This window comes from Sardina pilchardus, chromosome 14 (genome assembly GCF_963854185.1).
Source record: "Sardina pilchardus chromosome 14, fSarPil1.1, whole genome shotgun sequence".
Classification (NCBI taxonomy): Eukaryota; Metazoa; Chordata; class Actinopteri; order Clupeiformes; family Clupeidae; genus Sardina; species Sardina pilchardus.
This window is the reverse complement of record NC_085007.1, coordinates 11,878,758-11,890,762: the sequence shown is the minus strand read 5'-3', so window position 1 is coordinate 11,890,762 and position 12,005 is coordinate 11,878,758.

Below are 12,005 nucleotides of genomic sequence, written 5' to 3'. Positions count from 1 at the left end.
TTTGGCACGGAATGACCCTGATAGCTGTTTGTTTATGCACAAATTCTCCTAATTCATCAAAACCAAGACAAAAATGGTTTCCATTCTATGTCTCCTTTAAGCTCACGACATTCAGACTAACCCAAGGTTAACGGAATCCTCCCGAAGCTCCCGGTGAGCCACTCCTGGCCTGCATTAAAAACACTAAAGAAATTAACTTCATAGATATTCCAACTTCATGCAAGTTGTTCAAAGGTAATCTGATCGGATTTTGGATCAAATCTGGAAAGTGGGTTGTTCAAACAGGAAAGAGGGATTCTGAAATCACATCAGATCATGTACTGTAATCCAATCCTAGTTTGGAAATGGATCAAACCTTCCGTTTGTGTTGTTCAAAACTTTTCAGCTGGATTTGGATAACTTTGATCTAACTTTGATTACCCTAATCCCAACAAGGGGTAGGATTTAAAGGTGGATTTCAAAAAGAAAATGTACTAAACCTTTAAAATTGATTAAAAAAAAAATACATTTGTATCACTTAGTGTATGTACTTTTATTTATATTTTGCACTTGACTTCATGTCTATTAGGGCCTATGAGGACCACCTTTTTTTCATATGTTGGTCTTATGGGGCCATGTCATCGCATCCCATAACCACTAATTTTATACCACTTTATACCAACTGGTTTGTAGATGGCCATACACAGTTTTCTGTGAATATCTCGAGAAGTTTCATGGAAATCCGTTCATGGGGGGCCATGCAATAAATTAATTTATGCTACTATACTTCAACTGGCCTATACTGTAGGTGGGTGGCTTTCTGTGAACATCCCGAGAACTGTACGGCCTAGGAAGACCACATTTGGACAGTGAAGAAGTAGACAGGAAACAAGTGGGAGGGAGAGATGGGGTGGGCTCGGGATATGACCGCAGGCCGGATTCGAACCTGGGTGCCCATGGGCACTCGGACCCGTAAATGGTATGGACGTTGTAGCCTGCTGCACCACGTGTTTTGTATGTTGGTCTTAAGAGGCCATGTCAACCCATCTCATAACCACTCATTTAATGTATAGCGCAACCTAGTCAAAAATGAAAAAGCAAAAATGAAGTGCAAATGAAGGTATCTCTGGCTGACATGGTCAAAACTGCATGAAATTGGAAGTGTAGGACCATAGATATCTATACGTAGATGCCACATTGTCCGTTGAGTTCTATTAGAAGGAATATGGAACACGGCTACCATATTGGTTAGGGCAACATTCGCCCGTAAATGAATGGAGGCTTATGAGGAGCTGAAGGAGTTTTGGGCTATTAAGTCCTCAAACTCATAAATATTTTAATTGATGGGCATAAATTATATTTCATTGTTAATAGTAGCTAAACTGCTGATGATACTGATGAAAACAAAAAACAAAAAAAATAAATATTTTTTTGAAAACAATAATTTAAAAAAAACCCACCCGTTTCAGAGACAGTTTTCTGTGAATATATTGAGAACAGTAGGGCCTAAAGGCCATGTCAAACCATTCCATAACCACTCATTTAATCTATAGTGCAACCTAGTCAAAATGTAAAAGCAAAAATGAGGCATTGTAATCATAGGTATCTTTGGTTGACAGGTTCAAAACTGCACAAAATTTGAAGTGTAGGATCATTATGACACCCTCTGAATGTATGCCAAGTTTTGAGATATTTGATTCATGGGGGACCATTCAATAAATAAATATATGTGCACTGTGCATGGTGACTGTACACTATGTTCACGCATGCACAAACACATTTAAAGATACATGCGCACATTCATTCACATTCAGATACATGTGTGTCAAATAAATATTTTATATTACAATACATTGATGCGGCCCCCCAATCAGATGGCAACAGTTGGCAACAGTGGCCCCCAGCTCATTTGAGTTTGAGACCCCTGGAGTAGGAGATGGAAACAAATTGACAGGCGTGACTCATTTTTTCAGAAAGATTGTGCAGGACTCAGCGGCGGTCATATTTTGTACACTTTGTGCTACGTCTAGTTGTGTACTGTGTTGATATGCAGTACTAGCCTTGGTGTTCCCATGCTGCCTTGCGCGCAATTTCATTCACGCTTCTAAGGCAGTCTGGAAACTACCGCCTTACTTTTTGCCTGAGATGGGGGACCAATCACAGAACGGAGGGGAGCAAGACGATGATAAGCTATGCACAGATGCATTTGATAGACGTCCGTGGCGCCCAATGAACGGATCTGGGCATTTTTCAAATTCAAATACGAGAAAATGAACGTTTAGTTGCCAGACCACATCTCATTTGAGAAGTGGTAGGCGCTAGCCAGGCTAATGCAGTACTGCAATTTTCTATGTTGCCAACCATTTCTCCAAAACAGAAGAGTTCACCTGCTGCTATGCTAAAGCTTTTGAATGGTAGTGTGTTCCTGGGAAAAACCTTCCTTGGAGATTTTCATCATGAAACATTATGTTCCAATCCCAACTAGTATATATGCTTACTTCATCATTTTATGTTTGCTTAGCTATCTTCAGAACACTCTTGTGATATGTTGTAGTCCCGTTTGGGAAATGCTTACTAATTTAAAACTACTGGGCGTGTGCAGAACAATGCATGCTGTTTGTCCCAGTGCTGCAGACATACAGTAATTCCAAATAGCCACCAGAGTGATTAGCAGACATGGTGCTTAGTTTCAGCCCAATATATGACCTTATAAATGCTCTCATGAAATGTGATTACCCCCTCCCCATAGAATTCAGCAGAGTTTCCTCTGACACTGTCCCCTTTGACTTTTAGGCTCAAAGTCCTCAACATTTAAGTCCACCCTTGGGATCGCAAGTAAAAAAACTAGGCTGATTAAAAAGTGTCATTCCTTAATGTGAACCTGTACCTTGAGATACAATTGTGTGATCTTGTAGTAGGCCTAAATATCAGTGAGTGAATGAGTGAGTGTGATGTGCCTTTGATGACATGTATTTTTGTAGAGAACTTGAGAAATGCATCAGGAAGTGACAGTGGAAATGAGGAAGAGAGATTTTTGAGTTCAAGTTTACTGTCATGAACTAAATAATCACTTATCAATAATGAAATGTATTATGTTCAAGAGCCAGCTCAAATGTGTATTGTTATTATCATTATTATTATTAGACGTAGTAGTAGTAATAGTAGTAGTAGTAGTAGTAGTAGTAGCAGGGTATCTGCACATTTTTTATCAACAAATTTAATGACTTTTAAGACCTTTTTAAGACCTCTAAGAATAAAAATTAAGACCATTACCACGGCAAAAAATATATATAAAAAGTACGTTCTAGGCTGTTCAGTTTACCAAAGCACATTTGTATTTGAGTGACAGTGCAAATGGTGCATGTCAGGCAACTGCCTTCTCAATACTACAACAATACTGCTGTAAATAATGTACAAACAGTGTGTAAACAAATCAAGTTGCAAATGACAACTTAAACACAGTTAAAAAATGGACAAGGCTCCCGACTAACTTTTTGCGTTGGTTGCACTGGTGCGCTTAACTTTTTTAACAAAATTTAGGTGCACCCACATTTTTCATTGCATAGCTTTCTAACAGCAAAAGGTCACATTTTTATCGCACTCCTTTCATAATGTGAATGATTTTTCTTATTTGATAAAAAAAATCATTCACATTATATATAATCATTCAAATTATATAACCCCCCTTTTTTCCCCTTTATTTTCTATATAATGAAATTTCTGATATTCATGACTGCACACTTTATGCAGATTATATAGCCTACTATTTGTATTACAACTCTAGGCCTACCTCTTTAATTGAGCTGTCTGATTGATGCCTCAAAATATTGTAAACAAAGTAGCATAGTTGGCTAGCTTATCATAGTCTACTGGTTGGACTGTTCAGTTTACCCCACATGTGTTTAAGTTTCAAGGTAGGCTGATACTTTTTCTCCTTGGGACAGGTCCTTTTAGTCTTGGAGTTGGAAAACATTGGTGATGAGATGATCACTCGACTTGAATGCAACATTTTTAATCAAATGCAGCATGCTATGATGCTAACCGGATTTCATAATAATTTAGCTAGTCGTCATTGTTTTTTTCACGATTGTGAATGTTTTATTTGAACTACATATGCATGTCGAGGGGTGGGTGTCCATTGAGCGCGCACGAGAGAGAGAGAGAGAGAGAGAGAGAGAGAGAGAGAGAGAGAGAGAGAGAGAGAGGCCAAGCCGAGGAGGTTTATTTCTATACTGTTTGGTAAAGTTGCGCGCATAGTCTACAATGAAAACAGGCGAAAGAAATGTACCGTATTTTCCGGACTATAAGTCACACTTTTTTTCACAGTTTGGCTGGACCTGCGACTTATAGTCAGGTGCGACTTATATATGAAATTTAACATGTTTTTGAATAATTCCGAAATGAAAGAGGAGTAAACATTACTGTCTACAGCTGTCTACAGCTACAGGTGGGCAGCCATTCACACCTTCTCATCATTAATGTTAATCTTTTCGGCCTCTGTGTCTAGTTACAGCCTCTGTCTGTTCTTGGTCTTGGATTTTGTGAATAAATATCTGAATAAATGCGACTTATAGTCAGGTGCGACTTATATATGGCTTTTTCCTCTTCATGAGGCATTTTTTGACTGGTGCGACTTATACTCCGGTGCGACTTATACTCCGGAAAATACGGTATGCTCTCACCCGAAAAGCGTCAGGTGCGACAGGTGCACCAAGTGTCAGGTGCACCAAATCTTCGCGTCTGCCACTCTGAAACACTATCTCCGTCTGTTTCAGGCCTACGGGGAACACAAACGCTACTTTTTACTGTGTTGTTACATTGTAACACCCACAATATTTCGGCTTTGAGTGTCACTGTCCACATTCGCAAAGCTGACGAAACTGACTCGGCACGGCATGAAATTTAAGACCTCTGCATCGGAAATTCTAGAATTCAAGACATTTTAAGACCTTAAAAATCCCCCCCAAAAAATACGACTTTTTAAGACTTTTTAAGGACCCGCGGGGACCCTGAGTAGTAGTAGTATCACATCCTGATGTATCCCATGAAAGAATTGGCTAAAATACACACACAATCCTCCTCACAAAAAAAGACATAACAATTTTCAATTGTGTCCCTTATGGATTGTAAACCGAATATTTTGTCCTTTTATGTGCAAGTGAGGTTGAGGTAATGTTTAAATATATCCAAACACATCAATTAAACACATTCTTTATGTGACGGGTAGATCAAATGCACTACATGTCCCAAGATCCTTGTCCATGCTCCGCCTTCACCTGGCTGCGAGGCTGACCGGACATAGTGCGCTTGGGGTTGTTTTAAATTAATGAGCCCGCGAAGACCACCTGTGCTGCCGTGTTGTCTTGTCTGTGGAATTGTTTGGTGGCGGCTTCCTCGTGGCTGTCTCTTTGAGAGCTCCTGCTGTGCTGTTCGTTAGGTTACAGCGAACAAGTCATTGGTATGTGTTATTTCTATCAGAGCGCTCAATATTTGCTCTTTATAGCATTCTGTTCATTATTAGTATTTAGGAATTTGTTGTCGCTTATCTCTGAGGCTACCGATTTAGCAGTGTAGCACCTTATTCCACTTTGTATTGTGTTTACAGTTCAACCGGGCATTGTGCGTGGGTTTTTCAGTAGCACGCTTCAGTGTGGTTTTGCCGGTAGCGCACCTCATCGTTGCAGCCTGTCTTATGGTGGGGATCGCTTATTTCCTGAACCTGGTAGGCATTCACTTTTAATGTGTTTCTGTGAATGTATTTCTTTGCCTAAGTCACATAAGATTCTCTTACTGGTGGCATAAGAGATTTTTTAGAAAATGCTTCTTGCACAGGCTCTTAGTGGAAATGTGTTTAATCCATGTATGTTCATGTAGTGCTTTGCTGGTTTATTTCAGGAGAGTTGCTGTTTCTCTTCTCGCGCCCTCATATACCAGCATAGAGCGGTTAATCACTGTTTTCCCCTCGCAATTAAAGTACATTCGTAACAGGTGCCCACAATTTGTTATTTTGTTTAGTTTGAACTTTGTATGTTTTGTTTGTTATTTTCTTGGTATAGCTCTATGGTAGCCGCGCTGCTCCCTCTGTTGCGGGCTGAGTTACTTGCCCGTGACACCCAGACCTGAACCCCTTAGCAACTTCCCCCAGCCCTTAGGCTACTCATAGTGTGTGAGTGTGCAATTGTCAGTTGTCCATTTCGGGGTGTATTGCACTATTGATTGTATTGAAGAGTTTATGAATGCCCATGTTGGGGTGTATCACACTATGTTGGTTTTTGTGTGTATTTAAAAGGTTGGGTTGTGTGTGAATTGCTTTGATATAGGCCCTCCCCTCCCCCCTGGTGCTCAGTCTGGGTGTTACGCCCTTCTGCCTTCACTAGATGGTGTATGGCCTAATACTCGCAACCATTTCTTAGCAGTAGCCATCTAGAGAGCTTTCCCCCCTCCCCCTTCTCCCCTTTTGGGTGGTGTTCCTCTAGCCTGCCACTAGGGTGGGAAATGCCCTGTTGTTATTTCGTTTAGACTAGAATGCTTATGGTGGGTGCCTGTTGCTATGTAACTTATGTAATAAAAGAGAAAAAAACCTGGAACCTTGAAACCACAGTGTTGGTAAATAAAATCTATTTTTGTATTTTTGTAAACTCAGCCTCTGTCTAGTCATTAAGTTGTCTACCTTATGCGGGATATTATTCACAAATTGACCACAAGGTTACAATTGGCGCTGCGAGCAGGGTTACAGAGGCTGATTATATCCAGTTAGTTTTTTTTCTATTCTTGAGTTTAGAACTTGATTGCAATTGGGGGGAAAACAGTGGTTAAGCCGCAGGAAGAACATCGAGTCCGGATCCAGACAAAAGACTGCCTACGAGTCTACAGTCCCTGCTGCCTGCTCTCTCTAGTGGAGTGTGTGTTGAACTGTGTGATTTGCAGAATTCTGATTTGTATTGTTTTTTTGTTTTTTGTGTGTAGTACAGTAATTCGTCATCATGAGTAATGAGGAGTTGGCAGACCAGGTGAAAACACTGATGGAGATGGTACAAAAACTGCAGTCAGATAATCTACAGCTTAGAGAGGCAGTGAAGCAGAGACCAGCTCCTGTTGTCCCAGGTCCCTCAAACGGTGATGATTCTGGAGGTGAGCCGTCAGTTCCTAACCACCCAGGTGAAGTTCCCCTTTCCCCTCCTATAGCAGGGCGTTATATGTTTGTGCCTAGAGAGCGAAAGTGCCCCAAGTTCTCCGGCAAGGCTTCTCAGGATCCCCTTAGGGTAGAGGAGTGGATAGAGGAGGCCCGGCGCTCATTAGGAGTCCGGCCTATGTCTCGTTCAGAGAAGACATTGTTTATATTTGATTTATTAGAGGGAGAGGCCAAAGCAGAGGTCAAGTTTCGACCAATCAGTGAGAGAGATGAACCAGAAAAAATCTTTACCATTTTACTCAATGCTTATGGGTGCTCTCAGACATACATCACCTTACAACAACAATTTTTTCAGAGACGGCAATTAGAGAGTGAGTCCTTGCGTGAGTATTCACATGTACTAATGTCCTTAATGGAGATGGTTAGGCGTAAATCCCCCTTATGTTTCCCCAACCCTGATTCTGTTCTGAGAGACCAGTTCATTGAGCATGTCAAGGATAACATGTTAAGGCGAGAACTACGACGCCATATGCGTCTTCACCCTAGCTCCTCCTTTCTGGATATAAGGGAAGAGGCCTTACGCTGGGTCGATGAGGGAGAACATACCAACAAGCTAAGACCTCGGGCCTATTCATGCAGTGCACAGGGAACGATTGAGCATGAGGCAGACCTCAACATCATCTCAGCCAGATCCACCACCGAGCTGAGTGAGCTAAAAGAGTGCCTTATTCGGCAACAGGCCCAACTAGATGCCATTATGCACCGCTTGAATTCGCCTTCACCGGGGGGACGTCCTGGACCCACTACCCATGCACCTCCATCCCGCCATCAACGTTCAGATCCTTCTTTTAGGCGACGGGGTAGTGGTGCACGCACATCAGTCTTCCAGCCTCGATTCCAGCCAGATGGCACACCCATATGCATGCGCTGTAACCAGCCTGGACATCTGGCTAGAGTTTGCCAGACGACACTTCCTCAGTTACTGCGAGGGTTGCCACCAGCAGAGGGCGTAGCCATGCCTACAACAGCACCGTCGGAAAACTAGTTCCCTCTGATGCCACAGCCCAGGCATCAGAAGGGGTCATGTCGGGCAAAGACCAGCAAACATCACAGAAACTTCTCGGTTACTGTCCAGTGGTGGAAGTCTTAGTAGAGGGGCTGGCTGTAACTTGTCTTTTGGACACCGGTTCTATGGTGACCACCATCACGGAGGAATTCTTTGAGGAGTACTTACAGCCCCGCCTTCAGACACCCTTACGACCATGTAGCTGGCTTACCTTGAGGGGCGCCAATGGCTTAGAAATACCTTATCGTGGTTATGTTGAACTGGAAGTTCAAATCTTGGGCAAGGTCCTGCCAAAGATGGGTATCTTAGTTGTAACAGCCACTCCCGATTCGACTGTTCAAGCCCAGAAAAGACTTATTCCTGGCTTACTCGGCATGAATGTCATAAGTAGCTGTTACCAGGAGTTGTTTGTTCAGCATGGTCAGGCTCTTTTCCAGTCCTCCAATGTTCGCTCCGCTGGCAAGGGCTGGGTTCGTGCACTATCAGAGTATCAACACTTTGACCGCATGTTGGATACCGGCAGGGTGGGGCCGGTTAGAGTTCGATGTGGCCCAGCGGTTATGATTCCAGCAGGGTCCCTGCGTTTTGTGCCAGCAGTCTGCCATCAAGGTTTAGGCGCTACATTGTCATCTGCCCTGCTGGAGCCATTGTCCCCTGGGGGTAATCGGTTACCTGCAGACCTGCTCATCCCTTCTGCTTTCCTTCCAGTAGTCCATGGGACGGTTAATGTGCCAGTGGTAAACGTCGGTAGTCAGGATAAGTGGCTATGGCCGAAGACCATGTTGGGCGAGCTCTACATGGCCCAAACTCAGTCATCTGGGTGTCCGATACAATTCGATCTTCAAAGCCAGGATGAGGAACGAGTGGCCTTGATCCAGTCCATCGGGGTAGAGAGCACACCCCCGCCTGATTTCTCCCAACTGTCATGGCCAGCCCTATCCCCCTTGGAGAAGCAGGAGGCCCATGCTTTGCTAGTGAAGTATCAAGATGCTTTCAGTCAGGGTGAAACCGATTTGGGCTGCACCCCCCTAGTGCAACATACCATTCCACTATTGGATGATGCCCCTATTCGTCTACGATACCGCCGCTTACCTCCCTCTCAGTATGAGTTAGTGAAGTTGCATATCCAGGGGCTATTAGAACAGCAAGTAATTAGGCAGAGTTGTAGCCCTTACTCTGCCCCGATCGTGGTAGTCCAAAAAAAGGATGGGGGTATTCGCATGTGTGTAGACTATCGCCAACTAAATGCAAAAACACGCAAAGATGCATACCCATTGCCTAGAATTGAGGAGTCCCTAGATGCATTGGCTGGAGCAAAGTGGTTTAGCACATTAGATCTTGCGAGTGGATACAATCAAGTCCCGATGGCCGAAAAAGACAAAGACAAGACTGCATTTTGCACGCCCTTTGGGCTTTTCGAATTTAATCGGATGCCTTTTGGGCTGTGTAATGCGCCTAGTACGTTTCAACGTCTTATGGAGAGAATATTCGGAGATAAAAGCTTCCATTCTTTACTGCTGTACTTGGATGACATCGTGGTATTCTCCACCTCCTTCCATCAACATCTGGAACGACTGGAAATGGTACTTAGCAGGCTTCAACAACATCGCCTTAAGCTTAAGTTAACTAAATGCCATTTTTTCCAATCTGAGGTTAAATATCTCGGCCATGTCATCTCAGCCCACGGGGTCGCTACAGACCCAGAAAAGATCTCTGCGGTGTCAGAATGGAGGAGACCCACGAATATTACAGAGCTTCGTTCTTTCCTGGGTTTTGCCTCTTACTACCGGCGATTCGTGGAGGGGTTTGCGGGATTGGCAGCTCCTTTACACGCCGTAGTGGGGAAAGTACAAGGGAGCAGAAAGAAACCCGGCTCCAGAGTATTGGGCCCCTTCAATCAACACTGGAATGAGATGTGCGAGCAGGCATTCCAGCAACTTAAGACGAGGCTGGTGAGTGCGCCAGTATTGGGGTTTGCAGATTTCACCCGGCCATTTAGACTAGAAATTGATGCCAGCCACCAAGGATTGGGAGCCATTCTCTCACAAGAGATAGATGGGAAGTGTCGGCCTATAGCTTTTGCCAGTCGGGGTCTGCGGCCAGCGGAACGGAATATGTCTAATTACAGCAGCATGAAACTGGAATTTCTAGCCCTGAAATGGGCAGTTACAGAGAAATTTAGGGAATATCTGTTGGGTACTAAATTTACAGTTTACACAGATAATAATCCCTTAAGTTATCTCCAAACTGCAAAACTAGGGGCCATCGAGCAACGGTGGGTCTCCCAACTGGCATTGTTTAACTATGAGATCCACTATCGCCCAGGTACGGCGAATCGTAATGCAGACGCACTGTCCCGCTTGCCTGTATCGCCACTCCCATCTCAGGCCCTAGCCACTTCAGGCATTGCTATTCCAGTTGTGGCCAAGCCAGTGATATGTACCGAGTCTGCTCTAGTTTCTGCTATAGATGCTGCCCCCATCCGTGCCCGTGCCGACCTGCTGACCTTGCAGACTGCTGACCCCCTGCTTAAGACTCTTGGCTGCTGCTGGAAACAAGGGACTCCCCCTACAGGAAGAGAATTGGCCCAGGTACCTGAAGACATCCGTGGTTCCATGAGGAAGCTGGTCCAGCAGTGGTCTCGACTACATTCTATTGATGGTGTCCTGTATAGAAAGGTCCATTTGCCCCCACAGAGTGAGTTGGTGTTTCAGTTGCTCTTGCCAAAGTCCCTGCAGGCAGAAGTCCTCACACTTCTACATGATAACCATGGTCATCAGGGAATTGAGCGGACGACAGACCTCATCCGTCAGCGATGCTACTGGCCTAAGATGAGGCAGGACATACAGGCATGGTGTGCAAAATGTGACCGCTGCGCACTGGCTAAAGCAGCCCAGCCCAAATTCCGCACTTTCATGGGCAGCCTTATGGCAACAAAGCCATTAGAAATCCTTGCCATTGACTTTACACAGCTGGAGAAAGCCAGCAACGGGCAAGAAAACCTCCTTGTAGTCACTGATGTGTTTTCGAAATTTGCGCAGGCGTACCCCACTGCTGATCAGAAGGCCAGTACAGTAGTAAAGACCCTTACAGAGAAATGGTTTTATACTTATGGGGTGCCCCAGCGCATACACTCTGATCAGGGCCGTAATTTTGAGGGAGAGTTACTAAGGCGGTTATGTCAGCTGTATGGAATTACGAAGACTCGGACCACCCCGTACCATCCGGCTGGTAACGGACAATGCGAACGGTTCAACCGAACCCTTCACGATCTGCTGAGGACGTTACCACCAGACAAAAAAAAGAAATGGCCCCATGTCCTCCCAGAGCTTTTGTTCGCTTACAACACTACAATACACCAATCAACTCAGCACTCCCCATACGAACTAATGTTTGGACAGAAACCACGGTTACCAGTAGACTTTTTGTTGGGAAGGGAGGATGTGGCGCCAATCAACGGGGGCATAGAAGACTGGGTTACCAGACACCAACAAGATCTGGCGGCAATTTACATCAATGCCCAGGATAAGTTGAAAGCTGCAGCTGCCTACCGCAATCGTCACCACTCTGAGGATGTCCCCTTACTGCCCCCAGGCACATTAGTGTACCGGAGAAGCCACCCCCAAGGACGCTGTAAGATCCAGGATTGTTGGAACCCGACTGTCTTTGAGGTGGTCGAATGCCTGGACACTGGGGGCCGGGTCTACAAGATTAGACCACAGCAAGACCGGGAACCATGCTATAACATCCACCGCTCTGAGCTGAAGCCCATCCCGGGGAACCCAGTTATCCCAATACGTCCAGAGGTGAAGACCAACCGGCCACTGG